Source organism: Nuphar pumila, chromosome 4 (assembly GCF_984573655.1).
Source record: "Nuphar pumila chromosome 4, dmNupPumi1.hap1.1, whole genome shotgun sequence".
Taxonomy (NCBI): domain Eukaryota; kingdom Viridiplantae; phylum Streptophyta; class Magnoliopsida; order Nymphaeales; family Nymphaeaceae; genus Nuphar; species Nuphar pumila.
This window is the reverse complement of record NC_143252.1, coordinates 34950441-34971571: the sequence shown is the minus strand read 5'-3', so window position 1 is coordinate 34971571 and position 21131 is coordinate 34950441.

Genomic DNA, 21131 nt, shown 5'->3' with positions numbered 1-21131 from the left:
TTAATAAAATTTATGATACCACTGACTGGAAGCTTGCTTAAGTCCATAGATGGATTTCTTTAGTTTGCAAACCATTTTCTTGGCATCGCCTGAGGCAAAATATTCTAGTTAGACCATGTATATTGTCTCATTGATGTGTCCATTAAGGAATATATTCTTAACATTCATTTGATATAACCCTAAGTCATAATGAGACACAAGTGCCATCATAATCCTAAAAGAATCTTTCGTGAAAATTAGAGAGAAAGTCTCTGTGTAGTCAATGCCTTCTCTTTGAGTAAACCCTTTGCAACAAGATGGACTTTATATCTTTTCACATTACCCTTTGAATCCCTTTTGGTTTTAAATATCCATTTACAACCAATGGGTTTCACACCTTCAGGTAATGAGACAAGATCTCATACATCTTTGTCACTTATAGATTTAATCTCCTCATGCGTTACTTTAATCTACTTTTGAGAGTTAGAACTTTGTATGGCTTGATGGAGGTTGATATAATCATCTTTCATTAGGTCAGTATCACCCTCATGTTCTTTTAGAAAGACAATATAATCATCTGAAATTGTTCTTCTTCTCTCTCTAGTGGATTTCCTTAATGACATTGTTCCTGAGGTGTTTCTTGAGGTTTCTTGAGTTTGAACTCTAGGAGTAAAAGCTTGATTTTGGATAGGGAGATCTAAAGCATTACCATGATCCAAAATTGTAGGAACAATATCAGGAATGGAAATCTGATCATTGTCATCCACAACTGTAGGAAGAGAAAGCGACTCTTCTTCAAAAGTAATGTCTTTTACTTTATCACTTCCCCCCCCCCCCCCCAAACTCAACACCCTCAAAGAAACAAGTGTTTTTCATTTCGAAAATGGACTTATTTGCAGGGTCATAAAACTTATAGCCTCTGGATCTTTCAGAATACCTAACAAAGCAGCAACTAACTGTTTTGAAATCCAGTTTCTTTTCATATGGCCCATAGGGCCTAACCTCAGCTGGACATCCTTAAATATGAAAATATTTTATACTAGGCTTTTGGCATGTCTACAATTCATATGGGATCTTGGTTAATACTTTAGAGGTTACCCTGTTCAAAACATAGGTTATAGTCTTTAATGCTTCTCTTTAAAAGAACTCTGGTAAGGTAGAATGAGAAATCATACTCCTTATCATATTCTTAAGAATCATGTTTCGTCTTTTAGCAACATCATTTATGCTAGGATTGCGTGACATTGTATACTGAGGGACGATCCCACATTCCTCTAGGAATTTAGCAAAAGTCCATGGACGTTGTTCACCTGATCCATCATAATGGCCATAGTACTCACCACCACGGTCAGATCTGACGACCTTAAGTCCTTTGTGAAGTTGGTTTTCAACTTTGACCTTATATGATTTGAACACATCTAGAGACTTATTTTTTCATGAATTAAATATAGGTACCCATGACAAAAATAGTCATCTATGAACGTAATAAAATATTATTGACCATTCTGAGAAGCCATAGGGAAGGGTCCACAAATATCTGTATAGATTAGTTATAAGATATTTGTTCTTCTATCGGCACCAAATTTCCTTATGTTTGTTTGTTTCCCTTTTATACACTCAACACAAACCTGAAAGTCAGTGAAATCAAGGAAACCAAGAATCTCATTTGACATAAGCCTTTCAATTTTTTGTTTAGAAATATGACCTAAGCGCTTATGCCATAATAAAGCAAAATTCTCATTTGTTAATTTTTTTTGTGTACCATGAAAACTTATTTATAAAGTTTCATTAAATGCGGCAATAGTATCAAGCAAATAAAGGTTATCAACTATAGATAAAGAATCAATCTCAATAAGATTTGAATAAAGAAATAATTTAAATTTATTATTTTTAAATAAACAAGAATAATTGTATTTATCTAAAATAGAAATAGAAACCAAATTTCGCTTAAAAGATGGCACAATAAATATTTCTTTCAAATTTAAATAATTTTCAGTCGTTAATAACAACCTAAATGTCTCTATTGCCTTGACTTTAATTGTTTTGCCATCGCCTATATAGATGAATCTTTCAGCATCAATTGGCGGTCGGCAACTTAGGCAACCCTGCATAGACACACTTATGTGAGTGGTAGCACCAGAATCCATCCACCATGTGTGTTCGGGCACAGAAGTCAAATTAACTTTAGAACAAACCAAAATAAGGAGTGTATCTTTCTTCTTATACCAAGCATGATACTTGGTGCAGTCCTTCATCATGTGACCCTCCCCTTTGCAAAAGAAACAACTAGACCTTGGGTCCTGATGTCTTTTCTATTTTTTCTGCGATTGAGGGTCAACTACAGCTTCCTTGGTCATTTTCTTTTTCTTAAACCTGACCTTAGAGGTTACTGTCAGATGAGCACTTTCAGTCTTCTCTTGCTTTGTCCTATCATCTTCTTGCACACAGTGTGAAATAAGCTCATTAAGAGTCCATTTTTTCTTTTGGCGGTTATAACTGACCTTAAACTGGCTATATTGTGCAGGAAGGGATATCAAAACTAAGTGCACGAGTAAGTCTTTAGATAACTCTAACTTTAGTATCTTAAGTTTTGAATCAAGATGCGACAGTTGTATGATGTACTCCCGAATGTTTCATTTGCCCTTATACCTCATTGAGACAACACTCAAAATAAGAGTACTTGTCTCAACCTTTTCATTTTTTGTAAAACATTTTTTAATTTCTTCAAGGAAACGTTTGGCATTGGTCTCTTCGTACATGGTGCCCCTGAAGAATTCAGAAATTGCACGTTTTATGATCATGAGACTCATGCGATTAGATCGAACCCACCACTTAGAGTTCTTTTTATCTTTAGAAAAACTCTTATCCGTAAGAGCAGGTGGTTGATTTTCTTATAGTGTAAGATCCAGATCCATACATCCAAGCATAATCATAACATTTTCTTTTAAGTTCCTGAAATTTGAACTGCTAAAAACAAGGATGGAATTAATGTTTGCAAATATCATAGAAGCAGAGGTATTAACTGAATAAAGAACAAACAAACTCACAATTAACATTCATATTCGCATGCAATAACATAAAATACATATTTAAACAATGATAAACTCCATTACAAGATACTCAATATAATATTGACATTTAGTCTTTGGACAAAAGCGTCAATTTGTAAGTGGTACTCTCAATACAATAATCAAAACATGAACAGTCAGTCCTGTCAAACAACAAGCCTATCTTTGAACTGACTCGTTATTCACATGAAAAACCGAATGATTGTCCCATATTCATTATTGAAAGTATACATTTGGGCTCGGCTAAATAGTAATCTTTCTTTGGGTCAATCACTATTCGCATGAACCACAAACATGTAAATCTCATAATATTTCAAAATGAACTAACCTACACAACAGAGGTTACTTTGGCAATATATTGATTCGATTAATTCAATTTAAAATATTAGACCCAGGATCAGAAATAATACCAATGTTCAAACATGTCAATAGATGCACATAAACAATAAGCTAAGTATAATAACATACATGGACCTGTGATCATCACAAAAAAAATTCCCTTGGTTTCTCTCTCTTCCGTCTCTTTTCCTTTCTAACATCTATTTCCCTTTTTGAAGAGGAAATAAAAGACAGAAAAAGAAGAGAGAATGAGAAAAGAAAGAAAAGAGAGAGGAACTCTTTTGCGAAGGTCTCATCTGACCAAAATTTTGAAAAGATTTAAAAATTACTCGCCTTCGTTTTGAAATATTTGCGGGAAAATGGAGAGACGGGATTCGCTCGTCGGTACGAGGTTCGACCGTTCCTGACGCCTTTACCAGAGGTTATCGAACCAAGGATCGAATTTATGCCTTTGATTTGCTAAAATATTATCTAAGAAATTATTCTAAGTCTAAATGCACAAAGAATCATACTTATGCAATGCAAATGCAGAAATGTGTGCTTTTGAAAAAATAATTTAGGAATTTTGAGATTTTCCAAGTGATTTTGAGATAAATTTGAAAATATTTGAAGAAATATTCTAAAAAGGTTTGAACTTGATTTGAAAACCTTCAAATCTGCATGAAAACTTAGAAATTTACACTGAATTTGAGATTTTTGAAAAGATAACTCAAAATTTTGAAATAGAACTCATTTCTGAGATCAAAAATTTGCAATGAATTTGAATTTTGATTTGAAGAAGGGAGATTTAATAAAATATACAAGATTGAAATAGAATTTGAAAATAAGAATGGAACCTGAAATTGAGATTGAATCTGAAATTCGAAAATGAATTTAGACTTTGAAAATAGAATTTGAGAAGTGAATTTAGAAATAGAATTTGGAGTTTGGAAATGAATCTTGAAATTGAATTTGAATTTGAAAACTGAAGTTGAATTTGAATTTTAAAGAAGGAATTGAAATCTCTGAAGAAAATGAACTTTGAAAATAGGATCGAAATTGAAATCCAGAATTTTGACTTAGAAATAGAACTGAAGTTGGGAAGTCCGAATGGAAATCGAAAATGAAATTGAATTTGGACTTGGAAATCAAATTGAAAGAGATGAGTTGTATTGGAAATCTGGAATTCAAAGTGGATTTGGTATTTTGAAATCTTGATTTGAAATTGGATTTGGATTTCAAAATCTGGATTTTAAAACGGATTTGAATGTGAAATCTGGAATTCAAATTGGATATAAGATCTGAAATCTGGGTCGATTTTGGACTTTGGATTCTAAAATTTGATTTTTGAGGATCCATATGGAGTTTGAGAAATAGAGTTGGATTTGAGAAATCCAAAATGAACTTGAAAAATCGATTTGAATTTCAAAATTGAAAATGAATTTTGAAAATAAAGATGAAAAATAAGGATTTGGAATGAAGGGAATGAAAAGTTAAGATAGAATTTGAATTTGAGGAAATAAAGGTTGAAAAGGGATTTGAAAAAAGTCATTTTGAAAATTTATCTCAAAATCACTTGGGTTTTGAAAAATATGATGTAATTCTATCCTAAATGACGAATGAATTAAGGAATCTTAAAAATTGAATATTAAAAAGCATGTTTCATTCTTTAAGTGAATTGAAATAAGATTGAAGATATAATACATTCCTGACTATGGTCATGAAATGTATTATATAATAATCATATTTAAATTCAGGTGAAAAATAAAACATATTTTGGTGCTTTTATAGAGTTGAAAATGAAATTAACTCCCAATATATCCTGACTATGGCCTTTGATATATATTTTGAGTTAATTTTAAATTAAACTCTGATAAAGAAAGAAAATATTTAAAAATATGATGATTTTTGAAAAGAGATCCAGTGTTATTCTATAAAAGATGAAAACCATAAGTTTTGTTCACACCTTGACTATGACCATTGATGCAAATCATCAACTTAGGATTTAATCACCTTTTATAAAATGGTGCACGTGCCATTCGTGTTCCCATTTGTGAAATTTTGTAATAAAAGAGGAAAATGATATGAAAATAAGCAATTCTAGCAAATGTATATGTTCATACATTCTAATCTAATGCAAGGAATGTAAAATTTTCATTAAAATCTAGCTATTACAACTTGAATTCGATTAAAAATTACAAGAGTTTCTAATTCTATAAAAGAAGATAGCTATTTTCCATGTATTTCCTGCAAAAGAGGGTTAGCACTTAACAGAAATATAACAGTAAACCATGCTGAAATCAATAGACACATGGTCACCTTTGTATTAATGAATAGATGCTTATGTTATAACGCATAGTGAAAGTGGTGATGTGGGTGATCAACAGTGAGTGATGTGAGGATGGAAGGGTTGTGATATGAAATGCAGATGATGTGCTTCGGCTATGCATAAGGTGTGAGAGGCTGGTGCTGTGAAAGTATAGTAAACAGGAAGACACATGTGGTGAAAGGGAGGTAGTTTAGTGAAATGATAGGTGCTGGTGCACAAATGCTTAAGCAAGTATGGAAGGGGCGGCTAACAAGTGAAGTGATGAAGGTATACAGGGGATATATGCATATAGTAGTGGAATGAAGTGCAGATGGATATTGTGAAGGTAACAGAAAAATAGTAGGTAGGTATAAGGTGGGAAAAGTGGGGATAGTGATGCTAGGCATCACCGTAGGGTTTTGGAAGGAAACTACAACAATGTACTGGCATTGTTGTAGACATATTTAGGAGTTACAGCAGTGTATTGGCACTGCTGTAATACCATAAAAAGGCTACAACATTGTTATAGGTGAGTATCCGGGTGTTGGTAATGAAGAATGTGGATGAGTATGGCTATGCAAGTGGCTTGTGAAAGCCATGGTACAGATGAAAATACTGATGGGTGAAGACTTGTTGGCTGGTACAGGGGCAATGGGATGTTGTTGTGCGATGGGAGCTGTTGGTGGGTATAGCAAATAAACAGTGTCATTTGCAGGAACCTATTGTAATGGATTTTTTTTGGATGATGATAATGTATACTATACAATAAATACTAATGGAAGTGTGGGAGATATTAGCACTCTTTGAAGTGCAAAGAGATCAGCACACACAGAACCGTGACCTTCCTAGTAAGACTGATCTGCTGACAAGTTTTTGAACTAGTTCAATCTTTCAATCCTACAACCCACGTAACATCCACTTTGAGACCCCCAATAATGCTGACAACGAACAACCTGTGCATAGACTCCCTCCCATGCTTGATCAAACCTAGCAACACCATCTTTTAATCTTTAGTTCATTCTGTCATGAACCCTGTGTCATAGTGAAAGGTTCCACGCCAAATGTGGGCCCGATTTTGCTGAAGATCGGGATCCATAAATTATAGTTTCGGAAATGATGCCTCTAGCAACTTAAATGGTAAGCAATATTCATAGCCTATGAAAATACTATCCTTTACACACCATATTTCTGAGATGGCCAAGCAATCATATGGTATTCCAGAAAAGCCAAACAAACCATGTTCAGTGCATCATTTCTTACAAGCTTGATCTCATTCATACTGATAAAGAGCAAGAAAATGTACTTTGGTCATTGATTTCCAATGGATCAGTGCATAAATGTGCTATCTGTTTTATATATGTGATTTTCATACCTAAACATTAATCCTCACACTGTTGAGCATACTTACACAAATACATAATCATTGGCTAATGCAGAAAAAAAATATGTGTAGATAAAAGCTCAGCAAGATGACAGGGCATAAACTATAAACCATGAAACCCACAGAAAATCTCTAACCACATGAACTAGATCAATATGAGCAAACTGTTCAACAGAGAAAGTAGGTCCCACTATCTAGAAAGAATAGTAACATTTGGTTCAAAATGAGGCATGTAACAACATGAATATTGATAAGAGAAAATTGAATGATTACGGATCCCCAGGAAAGATAAATTCCCCAAAGAAAGTATAAAAGAAAATCAACGGCATGGATGCACCTTAATACAATACCAGTGAAAACCAAGGTTTAATAAAGATTAGCATGATGGACGACCCAACACTAGTTCAGGTAAGAATATCACTAGTAAAGGAAACAAAATTGAGAAATAACAGCAAAAATTTAATGCATGAGAAACGAAAATACAAAATGGTCACCAGAGACAAAGGGAAAACAAAACTGTATAGGATAAAACACTATCTCAAGCAAGAAGGAGTTATCTTATGCGCGAGGAAGCAATGAAATAAACATTCACTAAACTGAATGCCAAAAGTCCTAAGAAAAGGGGAAAAAAAAGAAACGAAACTAAAAGAAAAGAAAACAGATACATGGCCAGGTTTAGAAACCAATGCGAGATTAACAAGAGAATGAATCAGGGTTTCATAAGCAGAACTGAGTTAGTACCATAACCCAGATTGGAACAAATCCATCAATGACGAACTGCAAGCAAAATGGCTTAAATAAACTCCACGGATCGTTGTTTATATGATTCATTGGCAGCTGGGTATTCAATACCCAACGGTACCTCATCTGAATACCAACGGCAGAGCGCAATGAACGACACATTTTAGGAATACCAAGTGAAATTGCAGAGAAACAAATTAGGAGAAAGTAGATAAAAATGAATGAACACGGCAAACTGGAATGAGTAAAAGGCCCTCTGATGCTATTTAAGATCAGAAATCAAAGTATAAAAGACAACTAAAGTAAAAGAAACAAGAGATTTAGATGTTGGAATCAGCGAATTCCGTCAATGTTGCAATGGGTGGATTGATCCTGCTATATGCAGGTCGATACCACCATTGGTGCATAAAAAAAATGAAGAAGAACGACAATCAAGACAAAGAAATACTGTAGATACGGGAAATTTTTCACAGAATATCAAAGAAGAAGAGAGATTACGATCACTTACCGTGATTCTCCCGAACTGTGATTGACCTTCAGTCGGCTAAAGGGGAGGCGCCAGGGAAGATGAGAAGAAAAGTTGCAAAAGTAGAAGGAAGGAGAAAAGGCTTGCGAGAATGATGGATGTTGCTAATTGATGGAACCCAAGGAGTAATAGCGCCAAGATCGATCCTCTCAACCTTCTTCCGGCATCTGCTTATATAGATGGGAGAGGAAGAATCAAGAAGGAGAGCGACGGTTGGGCATCGATGGCTGAGATGAGGGCAGTTGATCGAGAGGTCTTCCGCCCTTCGATCTCACGCGAGAGCTCTTCAGAAAGGGGCCGTTGGGCAATTTTCACAAGGGGTCCCTTTACCTTTTTAGAAATTTTCAAAACATGGTTTGTTTTCAAAAAAGCTTGTCTAAAGGAGGTTTTAAGCAAAAAGGTGGTTTTAAAAGAAGGGGTTTCAACCCATTCTTTTGTATATTTTTTTTTATATATTGTTGTTTTGACATAAAACTCTAAAACTAAGGGAAAACAAGAGATTTAAAGCTTTTTTTTTTTGTTTTTGAGAGATCTTTACAAAAGAAAGATTTTCTGAGAATTCGGGTTAATTTCTTTAGAAAAAGGGTTTGGATCTTGGTTTTGAGAAAATATTCGAGTTTTTTATTTCAAATCGAGAAGTACAGATCATCGAATCCAAATAGACATCGAATGAATGATCTGAGCCTTTCAGAAATTAATTTTGATGTTTTTGTAAATTTTGGTTTAAAAATTGGATAACGAGCCTCAGATTTGGATTTTAACACTGGATCTAGATCCGAAATTGAGTCAGATATATAAAATCGAGTTTATTCCAAAAAATCCAAAGAATAACTGAAGTTTAGATTGAAATTGACTCAATTTTCTCAGAAAATGGGGGCTCAGGAGCAAAAGGGAAATATTTGCAAAATTTTGAAAAATTTGGGGTGTTTACAGGACCGAAAAGTAACCAAATATTGACCCACCAAAATGATTTATAATGCATGCCAAATAGCCCTATAAAATTCTTTTTTTTATAAGGCCAAGTGCACGAGTCTGACCAATCAGGCCTGGTCGGACCCTTCAATGGGTCCCAAAGTTGGTCTGACCCGAATCTGGTCAGATCCACCTCACAACAACCAAATGTAGGTAGCAAGCCATAAGGTCGGATCATAGCAGGCTTATCCCACACATGACGCGGTTCAGTTCCCGCAACCAAATGGGGGTTGAACCAGGTTAGCTACCCTCCCAATCCAAAAAAAATATGTTGGTTCGGGTTCGACCGAATGCCAAACCAACACCGGTCTAGTCGGCTGGTGATCGACTCAGCCTTGGGTCGATTGGCTAAAAAAATGAACCAACTAAGAAACATAGAGGCCCTAGTCAATTGAAGCAGAGGGGTCGGACCCAATCAATGATTGAAATCAGGTCAGACCCGAACTAAAAACACTTTAGATGGGCTCGATCATTAGTACAGAACCGACCGAGTCTTACTATGCGGGTCAAGCCGAACCTGACCTGACATGGGTCAGTATTGTACCGAGCTAGTTTAATTTCCCGTGACCTGATGGGAAATCGAATTGATTCAGCTTTTTTGCACAATCTCGACCATGCCATCGACCGAAAAGTTGAAGACTGACTTACAGCTCTCAGGTGGCCAAAAATAACTTGTCGTCAACTAGATGACCGAAAACAATCTGACACGCCTACTGGAAGGCAGAACGCAGTCAGACACCACCCTGATGACTGAAATAGGCCTAGTGCCATCTTGATGGTCAAACGATGCCAGTGAAGATTGGGTATGCCACTGGATGGTCCTCTGCCCCGACCTACCCGACGATGGTGGCTGAGGCAAACTGAATGCCCCACCACCATCGTCAATCGTGGTTGACTCCAGATTACTGATCGACGAGTGGGGTGAACCAAATACCCCACCCATCGTGTCTCAAAAACTGGTCACCTACCAGTGGTTGGGGCAAGCCAAAAGCCCCAGCCATCGTCGTCAGGTTCCATCCAGCGTCCGACGTGGGTGAACCGTCGGGGGATGGCAGGTAATCCCATCTTGATCGACTGAGTTCATCACCACCTGAAAGGCCTAAACGGCCTAGCGCCTCCTGTGGTGGCTGGACTCGGCCTGATGCCTTCTGTGAGGACTTTCTAAGTCCACCACCACCCGAAAGGCCAAAAAAAATGTTTGGCATTCCCTGATGGTCGAAATAGGCCTAGCGCCTCCCATGGTGGCTAAACACAACGCTGGTCTGATGGCCAAACTCGGTATGAGGTTACCCTGAAATACTGGTCGAAGCAGGGCACCAACACCAAATGTCGAACGTGGGTCAGCACGGACCCGACAAAAGGATCGGGAGGACCGATCAATCCTCACATTGATAGGGCAAGACCAAATGGTATAATAACAAGGTCAATCAATTGCCTTCCGTGCGCGTCCTTGACGTTGATCAGATCAGATCGGCACCAAAGGAAACATATAATAAAAATCATATGTTTCAATAATTCAACAAGAATATGCATTCTGATACCAATTGTTGGATTAAAAAATTCATCAAAAACTAAAGCAGGATCGAATGCATGTTCTCGTTAAACCATTGAAATAAAAAACAGAATAAAACTAAAAGTGAAAGTGATACCTGAATCGATAGCGCTCTGATTGATCGTTGACGGATATGATCTTCCAGAACTTGTATATTTGATCATTTTCCTTTCTCTAAACTTAATGAGAGATGGACTGAATCTCTTTCTAACAATGAAAAATCTGAAGGAGGAAGGCCTGTATATAAGATTTGGGGACCATAACTTAATGTATTTAGGAATTTGTCTCAAACTCAATCCATTACAGAGTTGTAGACAGAGCAAGTCTCTCCACACAGTATATCATACCATATGAGATACCAAAGGGATCATCCTGATTGGATCACTTGGACCGGGTCCTAACTTAGGACAACCTTACAATGTATGGTTCAGCGTATTTTAGGCCTACACGTTTTCTAACAGAAAGTTGTATTATCATCAAGAAAACTGCATACCAAAATCTCATATTAATGTTTATTAAAAACCCATACCCAATTTTTTAGAGACAATAATGTATCTCAAACTTTTGAGAGACTTGTGCACCCGTACCAGTATTTATACTGTCTCTGGCAACTATGGGAATTTCAGTTTGAAGAAAAGTAAAAATGACCTAATAAAAATAACAACAGAAATTAGGGAGCGGAAAGGGAGAAAACACATGGTAATTAAAAAGCTCGCGATCCCTCCTTTTTTATTGTTTTCAATCTCTAAGTCAAATATTTATACATGATCCAGATGAAGAAACTTTATCTATAACAAAGCAAAAACTATTCAAGATAAGATAATGATAGATTAAATCTCATCTAATATATCAATTCTTGGAAAGGTTATGATAAACCCTGTCAATATCGCCGTAGATTACGACAGAATTTAAAGAATTTTCTTTTAATGGCAAGGTGATGGCCATGTAGAAGTTGACAGTTAGTATAGGACATGATATATATGGCTTTTTCACTCTCTCCTAGCATGACGGTGCCACTACTCATAAAGTGTCAAAGGACAAACTTGCTGTTCACATTGATGGCCACAATGTGTGCCGTATCAGGCATGCTGCAATGTTGGAGATTTTGATTAGCTTTGAGCTTCTGAAAATAACTGTCATTTTTGTTAGAACAGTTCATTTTTCTGCATAATATCTGAAAGTTGATAAAGCCATTATGAGAGCGCCTTTTTCTTATCATTCTTTCATTTAACTTAGGTTTGATGATCGATCTTTATTCCTTTGACGATCCGGCTTTACAGCCAAGATATTTTCTGTAGGATGGCACTACAAGAACAACTTTTAGTTGGATGATGACACAGCAAGTGGCCGGTTGCTTGTATACTGACCTGCACCAATGGTGGTTTAGCTAGTTTTGAAAGTGATGGGTGCTGCACACCCTTTTGGCTTGGCAGAGTGGCAGAGGACTTTGGGAGAAGGTGTTGACCCCTTCATCACCGGTTCGACTCCCGTCAGGCATGTGGGTGCTTTAACTAGTGGGCTTCACAAGGACTTGGATGCCAACATAGGTGGAGGTGATTCCATATGAAATAGATTTTTATCCATTTTTGTAGCCCAGTCCTAGCCCAGCCCAGCCCTGACTGCAGCAAATAGTTTGATTTGTCCATATGAAATAGATTTTTATTAATAATTGTAGCCATTTTTTATTTTATCTCAAAAAAAAAAATCGGGGGCGCTGCCCCCGAACCACCGATTTTACACCCCTGTTTGCCCCCCCCCCCCCCTAACATGAATCCTAGCTTCGCCACTGGATGCCAATGACCCCACCCCGGGTTTACATTGGGGGGGGGGGGGGGGGGCATTGAGTGATCCAGTTCTTGGGTCATCAAAAGAAAGTGATAGGTGGTGCCAAAATGGTGCTGCAATTTCTCTGGGAACTGCTCGTAGAAAATAGAACCCCTGGTGTGCTTATTTGGAATCATAGATTGCTAAGAATGGTAGAGTCCAAAGATACACAGGCCAGTGTGACCAACATGCTTGAATCAGAGGTCAGTTTAAAAGGGCATAGCTGCATAGGGCTGCCAGCCTGTCAGTGTACATGAACCCATCCAAATAACAAAATATTGGGTTCGGGTTTTGTTGGGTCACGAAAATGAAATCTCAAGCCTGGATCTGTATAATTTCAGAAGTTTACTTAAAATACAAATAAAACACTGGGGGTCAAGTGGGGTACTAGGCAAAGAAGCTAGACCAGGCCGGGAACCGAACAAAAATCATAATCAAACCCAGCCTGCATTTTGATTGGGTCAGGTTCGGGTTGACCCAAATATTAGTCTGGTTGGCACTTTTATGCCCATACCCAAGAATTTGGGTTGGGTACCCGGTAGAAACCTGACCCGTCGACAGCCCTGAGGGCATACTTAGAGCTTGACTAATTACACAAGGCACAGGTTTTGATAAAATGAGACTCTTTCCTCAGTCAACCGGGAAAACATCCCATGAAATATTTCCCCATGGAGAGGGGTGGGGAAAAGTTTCACTGGAAAACTTTTCTTCACTAGTGCAAATTCGAGTTGTTTTCTCATGAGAAGATGATTAAATTGTTTGCAGACCCTGTGAACACTCATCTGGGAAAAGTGTACTTTACTAGGTGACAGTATTTCATAAGTCGGCGACCATGCCCTTTCATTTGATCAACAGAGACATGGATATCAGCCAGCATTCTTAGGGCCCGTTTGTTTTGTTTCCATAGAAGAGAATGCTCTTTCATGGGAAAACACACGTACGACTTTCTAAGAACATCCACCATGACGGCTTTCGCATGAAAATCCCTTCACATGGAGATAGGTGTGAAGGGATTTTCATGTGAAACTGGGATGGATGTGGGAAATGCTTGGGCCCTCTTGGACCAGTGTCGACTGAAGATAGGTGCTAGAGTGTTTCTTTCACCCATGGTGGAAAGGGAGTGCCAGAGTGACATTTACCCACAAATATCACCTGAAACAAATGGGCTCAAAAAAATCAGTCAGTGTCCATTAATTTTTTGTTTAGCAAACTTGAATCACACCAGCAGATTGTTAAGAGATTGATGCCATTTTGAACTGAAAAGTTTTACATGGTTGAGATAAGGTCTATGTAGCAAATATTGGCTATAATTTTTTTAAATATCATAAATTTTTGGTGATATTCTCAAAAGCAGATATAATTGCACATATCATAATTTTTTGGTGATGGTGGGCATCGGGCTTGCCCGGCCCCGCTAATGGAGCGGGCCGTTGACCCGGCCGGCCCAGATTTTTAACGTGCTTAACAGGCTGGTGTTTGAAGAGAAACTCATGGCCCGGACCATTGGCCCAACGGGCCAATGTGAAGTGGGCGGTCGGCCTGGCCCAATCTTAAATTGCATAAATGCTTGACTGAAATTATGGGTTAATGAGAGAAAATCAAGTTCTCATGCAACTAATTCTTATTTAGTGTAACTAATTAGGTAAACAGTAATTATTAACAAATAGCAAGTTCTCATGCAACTAACTAGGTAAATAATAATAGCTATTAAAGTTACTATGTAATAGTTAATTTTTAAAAAATTTATATTATTAAAAAAACTAATAGATAGGCCTATCAGGCCACTTGGCCCACTATATAACGTGTCGGGTTTCGGCCCGGCACCTAACAGGGCAGGGCCTAAAATCATGGCCCAAACCCGGCCCATGGCAGGCTGGGTCGGCTTGGCCCATCGGACTGCCGGGCCGGTGGCCCACCCTTAGATATAATGGCATATGAAATGCAATAATTACCAAATATCTCCTAGCTTCAAGTTATTTTTTTATCCTGATATTAACGTCATAAATCACTTTAATAACTTTTCATGTTTTCTATGTTTTTTTTATAACATATTTGTTTTAATTTTTATATATGTGAATAATTTTCTGATATTTCCTAAAAAAACATTTTTTAAATTTTATTATCTCGAGATTTTCCTCCCCGAGATTTTCCTTTCTATGAGAGTTGTAACACTTGGACAAGGTTTCACGATATTGCACCAGTTCTTCCATGCATATTAGCTCACAATCAAGAGAAAAATAAATTTCTTTTTTCTATTTGTAGAGATTGTATAGATATTGTTACTGAAGGAGTACATTCATATATTTTTAGCTACCTAATGTTCAGCATGTTGACAGGCCGGGGTCATTGTAGGGGCCTCCAAAATAATAGCCCTCCAGATAAATTGTGCTAAGTGCTGCATACAACTAATGATGGAGGACCCAAGGGGTTTGGTGTAGTGAGATGGGGGCCTAGGCCGCTTGACGGGCAGTCTAGATTGATGGGAAATATTTGGTTTCTTGTGCATGAAGGTATGAGGCCACATGAGCGTTGGACTGATGCATTTTGGATGAGCCCGTGATGGGGGAAGCAGATCAGGTCATGATGAAAATGAGCGTTTTTGCTCATGCTGAAAAGTGTGGTTATTCTGAATGTATGGTCCTTTTGTGGTTCATATTTATGCAATAAATTTGGATTCTGATCATGTGCTTTCAATTCTTAAGGTTGGTGCTTTAAATTTTTAGCTTATCCAATACCCCATGTTCACAGGATCATGTATCTGGTTGTCTTCATGTAAAAATTATTGAAAATTTGGGCACCTTGGACTTATGGGCACCACATATTTAGTGTTTTAATTCAATCATGAATAACTTTGGATGCAAGTCAGTATGATTTTGAACAGTTTACTGCCTATTCAATCCACACCATGTTCATTACAACGATATGGGGACTCTGATAAGAATAGGATCACGAGACTCACCTGAAACCATGCCGTGTTGATGACCTAGTGGTCCTTGTTCAGCCAATTGATTGGACCTTTACTTTGATTAATGGAACCTTGTATGCATTGGTACATATATAATTCCAGGACCACACAGAATTGATGTTTATGTGGTGTGCTAGCAGAATGGTTCCAATCGTCAACATGTGACAGTTTATATGCATTGGACAGTTTATATAATTATGTATTAAACTAAATATAATACTAAATGGGTTTTTTGTGCTTTTTTGTTTTATTTTTAAATTCTAACCGGACAAATGTGATCTATGTGCTTGATATATATATATATTTGTGCTAAATGAAATATGCTAAATGTGTTTTTCAGGCTTTTTCATTTTATTTTTAAACTTTGACAATACATATGTGATTTATAACCTTGATTTTATAGGGATAAGGGTTTGATTCAGACACATGGGTGAGTTTTTATAAAGTTTGAAAAATCACGAAATCTTTATAAATTTTTGAAGCTCTAAATATCATTTTTTTTATTAAAAATTCATGATCTAGGTATGGATTCTTAGTAAATAAATCATGCCCAATACATTTATGGGGTCGGAACTGCAAAAAAAAAATATCATAAGAGCCAAAAAAACTCATTTAGCACAAATGTATGACTTATATATATATATATATAAGACAGAAAGAGAAAAGGAAAGAAAAATAGAGAGCTCATGTGGTGATGGAGAGTATATTTGATATAAACACAGCTTTTTGTCCTTGATGTGTGGTAAAAATATACATTAAAGAGGACGGAGATTGTGGATCTGAGACATAGTACGTAAAGCTTCTTGCTACGTGGGGACTTTAGAAGCGGGAAACTTCTTGTTTATTGAGAATAGGAGAAGTTTTGGAAAAGTCGCTTCCAAAATATGAAAATATGGAACACCCTCTTACCTTTAGTGGGAAACCCGCATCCGAAATCTATTCCCTCTCATTTCCTTAATCTTTTTCTATTGCTTCTTGTCTCTTCAACTCACATTCTCCTTCTTAAGTTTTTTTCATACTAAAATTAATATTTTTTTAAACAAGCTTGGATGTTGATTTTATATCATTTTGTACTTGTTTTACTTCATTTCATAATTGCTTTGGCTCACACTTTATAGTGCTTCCTACATGTTTCTTTTTTGTTTCTCATTCATTTTGCAAAATCACTTCTTCATGCTACTTTTGACACTCTCTTTCCCAAGCATCGCTTTTCATATTCATTTCATTTTCTAGTAGTTATGGTCTGAGACAGTTACCAAAAGCTTTCATTTCTATGAAAACTCATTTTGGAAGCGGAAAACTCTTCGCTTCCTTGAAAGGAGGAAAAACTATGAGAAACCCGTTTCCAAACTATGAAAAACTCGATTCCCTTTAGTAAGAAGCCCAATTCCTCTTCGTTTTCCAAATAGATTCCCTTTGGCTTCTTAAAGTTTTCCTCTAACTTCATGTTACTTCCCCTTTACTTCCACATTTTTCATATTACAAAGTAATAATTTTTTTTTTCATAACAAGCTTGCACATTGGTTTTATATTGTTTTATATTTGATTTCACGTGATTTATTATTTACTTTAAGCCATGCTTCATATTGCTTTTTATGTGTTTTGTTTGTTTTTTTATGCACTTGCATAATCGTTTCATAAGAGTACCCGCTTCCTGCTTCGTACTCCTTTTTAACACTTGCTTCTCTTGCTTCTGCTTCACACATCGCTTCTCGTACTTATTTTGCTTTTTGGTAACTATGATGTATTTGGATTGAAAATTAGATTAAATGGTTTACATAGAGTAATAAATAGTATGTTTTCCATAGCCAATATCCACATGGAGAAAAGAAAAAGGCGTTAAAACAAAAGCATTTTACTGGACAGGCTTTTTCTATTTTAATACCAAACTGTTCCTGTTTCTTGATGCCATTTGGATGTCCCCACATCAGTTTCTCTCATTTTTTCCCTAAAAAATTGCTCAACCTACCCTCTATGGCCGAAATTAAAAGCAATTTTAAATATATTTACTTTTAAATTACAGGAACACCCTTCAAAAAGTGTAGATTTATGCCTGAATCACTGGAACTTGGGTTTATATGCGTGCAAAAGTGAGAGGGTGGTTCAGTAATTTAGTTGACAGAGACCAGTATGTGGGGATGTCATGTTCTTTTCTCTTTCTACTTTTTTTGAGAGACAAAGGGTCTTTTTCCCCTGGACAGTTTAGATTTATGCATTATTTTTGGGTATTTAATCATATAAATACAATTATTATACCTGCTTAATGTCTTTAATGTAAATTAATTAAGGGATCGTAATCATAGTGGACCATCGATTAGATGCAAAGCATCTCTCTCTGCAAGAGGTACGTGGATTAGCTTAGGTCAAGGCGTAAAGCTCAATCTAGAGAGAGAGAGAGAGAGAGAGAGAGAGATGTTGATGGTTTAGTTGACTCATCTTTCATTAACTGCTCTTACCTCTGAAGTGTGGATTAGTTCTTACCTACAACCAAAACCAATCTTATCAATGTATCAGCCTGTATCGACAATATGCATCGTATCGGTTTCTGGCCTGAATCGGCTATTTTTTAATAATTGTAGAAAATATCATAAATACTTTTTAATATTATTTTAATAATTTTAACATGTGTCATGTTATGAATGACGTTATAATTTTTTATTACTTTTGGGCCGATAGAGTGATTCAGTTGATTATTATGGGTATCAGCCCATACAGCTGAATTGGTAGCCCAACGTTTCAAGGCCGATACTGACAACATTGACCAAAACACTTGAAAAGAAAAATATGTGCGCGCACGCACATAAACACACAAATAAATTATATATATATGAGAAAATATAAAGTATTCTCGAGTACAATGGACTCGAATTTCTGACCCGTCCGAATCAACAGGTTCGAGTGTAACAAGCATGCTGTCTACTCAAGTATACAGAATCGGGTCTCTCTGTCTCCTCTCGGTGGTGAATGTGCACAATTCAGATTACAAGTAGATCCAAACTCCGTCGCTACCATGTAATTTAAGAGCCAGATACACATCAGACATAACCCATAGCCTTTAAAAATCGAATTTGATGCCCTTAAAAAAGATATCATTTTTTTCAGTCTACATTAGAAGCTAGAGGTTTTAAGTTGAGTAAGAGTAAGACTGAATATATGGAATGTCGGTTTAGTAAGCAACGAAGTAGTGATGGGAGTGTAGTGAAGCTTGGTGAGCAAGAAATACCGGTGGATGATTGTTTCAAATATTTGGGATCTATCATTCAAAAGTATGGAGAAATTGATGGAGATGTAAATCATAGAATAAAGATTGGCTGGATGAAATGGAAAAGTGCAACTGGAGTGTTGTGCGATCGTAGAATGTCATTGCGGTTGAAGGAAAAGTTTTATAGGACGACTATTAGGCCCGCTTTACTATATGGTACGGAATGTTGGGCTGCCAAGAGACATCATATTCAAAAAATGAGTGTAGCTGAGATGCGGATGCTTAGATGGATGTGTGGAAATACAATAAAAGATAAGATTCGGAACGAGGATATACGTAAGAAGGTAGGTGTTGCACCCATTGAAAATAAGATGCGAGAGAATCGTTTACGGTGGTTTGGACATATTCGGCGAAGGCCTAATGATGCTCCAGTTAGAAGGTTGGAGAAATGAGAAAATATATTAGTTAAACGAGGTTAGGGTATGCCTAGGAAGACTTGGATGGAGATGATAGGAAAGGATATGAATGCTTTGAACCTCACCGAGGACATGGCATTGGATAGAAATGATTGGAGGAAAAGGATTCATGTGGAAGACCCAAAATGAATTTCTTTTTTGGTTCATATCGCTGACCCCAATTGTTTTGGGATGAAGGCGTAGTTGTTGTTGTTGTTGTAGATCACCCACCATGTTGAAAACAACCATACCCGCGACATACATGAATGTTGAATGCTCTCTCTCTCTCTCTCTCTCTCTCTCTCTCTCTCTCTATATATATATATATATATATATATATATATATATAGAGAGAGAGAGAGAGAGAGAGAGAGAGACGAAAGTAATTCAACATTACCATTCATGAAGATCAACAAAATGTTGAACCCATAAACTGAATAAGAGCAAAAGCCAAAACAAATAAAGAAAGCATAAGAGAAAAGAACATCGACAGATAAAATGGGCTCACGTCGAAGCCATTTTCCTAGATTGCGACAAAAGAGATATAATGTCCGCAGGAGGGAGCGGAAGATCACTAAGATGCATACGCAAGATCGCATAAACATTTACCAAGATTTTATGCACCAAGTTTTAAATGTTAACTGGAATTTGACAAAAATGAGCATCGCTTTGCGCCATCCAAACAAACCACCAAGAAGTAAGCAACCACGTCCGCCAGATGAACCTCCACCTCTTGTTGCGCCTAATACAAACCGGACCCAAGATCAGTTTTAGCGCAAATGACACCTCCTTAACAAACACTTCTGGATGCCTCCAGGTCCTGCTAAAGAGTTCCATAAATATTGGGCAAGACCAGAACAAGTGAAACGTAGATTTTTCTGCAGCTTGACAAAGCATGCACCAACTTGGGAGCTGAATGCCCCACTTCTTTAAATTACTGTGGGTCTGGATCCTATCGTGCAAAATTAACCAAGCCAGGACTCGAGAACGAGGAGAAGGACCCTTCGCCCAAAGCACATCCTCGGGCAGCCAATCAGCCCCAGCGGGAGCAACGATCTATAGACTTTTTTTGTAAGAAACTCTCTGCTTGTCGTCAACGCCCACTGCAACCACTGACCAAAATTTTCGGAGTCCTCAAAATGGTCTCTAAAGCAGGCTAAAGCCCTCAACCACGATTTACGCAAGTGCGAGAGCGCCAAACCCCGGGTTCCCAGACGAACTGGGATAAGAGCTGGAGCCCCATATTTAGCAAGAAGCAAACTAGCACAAGGGTTATCCGGTTGGTAGGCCAACCAACATTGCTTGGCGACAAGAACAATGCTTCGCAGTCTTGGTGCAGGAATGCCTAAACCAGCCATACGCCGACGTAAGACCATCGAACACCAACCAATCAAGTGACGCTTACCCTTGAGTTGACACCCAAACCATAGAAAACCAGCCAGCAAGCACGTTAGCTGCTTCTCTACTCCCACAGGCATCACAAACATAAACATAAAAACTTCTGGAATAGTTGAAAGAACATGTCTGACTAAGGTTAGACGGTCAGCGATAGAGAGATAAGACGACTGCCACAAAAGCAATTTGCATTTCACTTTTTGAAGCGTCGAAGCCCAAGCAACAGAAGAGAGGTGTTTCACTTGTAACGGCAAGCCCAGGTACATAATAGGCAAGTCAAAAATAGTGCAATTAAAAATTCTCTTTCCAGTTGCAAGCATATTGGCATTAACATTGAACATGGTAATAAAGCATTTGGTCTCATTTAGAGAAAGCTCGGATAGGGAGAGAAAGAAATGAATGATAAGCTTGAACTTAAGCATCTGTTGAACATTTGCACGACCAA